Genomic DNA, 2,917 nt, shown 5'->3' with positions numbered 1-2,917 from the left:
ACTAAACTATCAAAAGATAGAAAAGTTCGCATATGCTCTTATCCTCACCTCCAAAAGGCTCTGATCTTACTTTCAAACTCACACCATAAAAGTACAAACTAATCAACCCATGAAGCACATTCTACAAAAGACTCAACACTACGGGGAGGATGCTACAATGGGCTATGGAGCTATCCGAGTTTGATTTGAGATATGAAACTTGGACAACAATCAAGTCCCAGTATCTGGCCGACTTTGTGGTCGAATACACTGAAGATCAGGGAAGTCCAATGACTTTGAACCTATATGTAGATGGATCATCCAACAAAGTTGAAAGCGGGGTAGGAGTCATCTTGAAAAATGAGCAAGGAACTCAGATAGAACTATCACTAAGGTTTGAGTTTCCTACTTCTAATAATCAAGCAGAATATGAAGCCTTGCTTGCTGGCTTGAAGCTGGCTAAAGAAGTTGGGGTAGAAACGTTGATAGTATTTAGTGACTCTCAAGTGATAACTTTCTAAGTTAATGGCACTTATCAAGCCAAAGTTTCCAACATGAAGAAGTACCTAGAAGAAGAATGAGAACAACTAGCATAGTTCTCGAAAAGAGAGATCCAACATATAGTTCAAGAATCCAAAGCCCGAGTAGATGCCCTCTCTAAGTTAGCTAGCACCAAGTCAGGGAAAACAATAGAATCCTCATCCAGGAAACTCTTCACGCATCATCAGTGTCAAAGGGAGACGACAGCTCAAAAATAATGGTCATATCCAACTAAAGTTTAGGATGGATGACTCCTATAATCGATTATCTTAAATTTGATATTGTTCTTGAAGATGAAAATGAGGCATGAAGGCTCATAAGGGAAGCACAAAATTACACCCTAGTCCACAAGGTTCTCTACAAAAGAGGAATATCTAGGCCTCTATTGAACTACGTCCCGACCTCTAACACCAAAGAGGTCTTAAAAGAAGTACATAATGACATATGTAGAAACCACTTAGGAGTACGATCACTAGCCAATAAGGTGATACGAGCCGGCTTCTCTTAGCCAACTTTGTAAACGGATGCGGCCAAGTTTGTAAAAAAAATGCCTACCTTGTCAAAATCACACCAACTTTCAGGTTGCACCTCCAGAGGAGCTTATCAGTGTCATGTTACCCTGGCCATTCGCAAAGTGGGGCCTTGACCTCCTCGGATCATTTCCACAAGCTCCAGAATAAGTAAAATATCTCATAGTAGGGATTGATTATTTTATTAAGTGGATCGAGATAGAACCATTAGCGACCATCATAGCCCAACAAAGTTGGAAATTTATTTACAAGAACGTTGTCATAAAATTACCATTAGTGGACATATCATATGGCACCAATGTTACCATTCAACAGATCCTGTATGCTTTCTAACTATATTCTGGTGCTAAATCAGACAAAAATTACCGTCAGACAAAAAAATCCGCCGACATTATATTACCGGCGAGTTTTATTCTGTCAAATAAATACCAATGCAAAATCCGACGGTAAACAGATTTTATTCGATTTTTTTTTACATTAAATCTGACGGTACTCAGCATTTTTTTGTAATTCAAACCTTGAATCAGCATTCGCATATCATACACATTTTTTTACCATTGTATTTTACTTTCAATATGAGTTTCTAAACCTCCTAGGTTGAAGGGAGGAGCCCTGCTGAGTCCTATGATTAATAAAAAGTATTTCTGTTTCTTCTTCGATCCGTGTTTGATCTATCTCTAAGATATATATTCGTTCTTCATCAACATGAATGCGTTGAACTGGCATAAGGTTATCACATTCTACATGGGTTCAGAGTGCATCTTTCATCGGACAATGATGAACCACCAGTTTGAATATATGTCTCTCAAATGGCTAATCCATGATTTTGTTGGGGACTTCTTGAGACATCAGTTCAGCCGATTTACAGGGAGATTAGGGTCTCTGTGGTAGAGGCTAGAACCTAAGGCGCAGCATCCTCCGATCCGGAAGATTCTACCTTGTCTGTGGCATTTTGAGTAGGATCACAAGGAGAATAAACTGCAGAAGCTTCACCCTCAATCAGAATGGATCCGTACTAAACCTGGGGTTCAGATTTGGAGAAGTATTGACAGCTGCTCAAACCAGTGTCAATCTCATACAGCCTGTCATTGATGAAATCACTCACAAGCAAAGGAAGTAGTAATACCAGAGTTAATTCAGAAAGACAAAGCAACTCCAATCCTTAAGTATATTCCTATTCCTGAGTATAATTTCATTCACAAAGTATTTTCTACCCCTTTTGCTTCATTCCTTTTACTCTATCAAACAGTCAAACTAATAACCTCTTGATTTAGTCTGACTAAGACCTACAAGATAACCATAACTTGCTTCATAGCACAATCCTCGTAGGATCGACCCTGACTCACTCAGGTATTATTTGGACGACCCAGTGCACTTGTTGGTACAGTTGTACGAAGTGTGGGGATTCGTGCTACCATAGATGAAATTTCAATTTTTCAAAACGGTAAAAGATAAAATTAAACAAAGAGATAGATGAGATAATAAAGATAGTTATCCATTGAGGTACAAACAAACTTTTCATCCTAATATTTGATATAATCCTTAGAACAATAGTAACAAGAAGCATGAGTAACTAATAAAGTATAAAACTTTGAAAATGGTCCTACACATTTGAAATCAATCAAGCTAGAGGTGACGCATGAGATATTGAAGCCAATATCAGATAATCGGCCTGTGTTATGATAAAATAGTAAAGAATGACATAGAGTTATAATCAGCAACGTTTTATCGAATGTATTAGAAGAATATACCTTGGAAGTTCTCCTAGGTTTGAGGTTTGAGAACTAAGAAGCATCCGATGAGGCATCTAAGTCAAAGTCATCGGAAGTAGAAGTAGTGTCCCTTGAGGGGCAAGGAGTTAGTTTGCG

The sequence above is a fragment of the Arachis ipaensis genome, chromosome B02 (genome assembly GCF_000816755.2).
Source record: "Arachis ipaensis cultivar K30076 chromosome B02, Araip1.1, whole genome shotgun sequence".
In the NCBI taxonomy this organism is placed as follows: domain Eukaryota; kingdom Viridiplantae; phylum Streptophyta; class Magnoliopsida; order Fabales; family Fabaceae; genus Arachis; species Arachis ipaensis.
The sequence above is the reverse complement of the archived record's forward strand: the minus strand, read 5'-3'. Positions refer to the sequence as shown.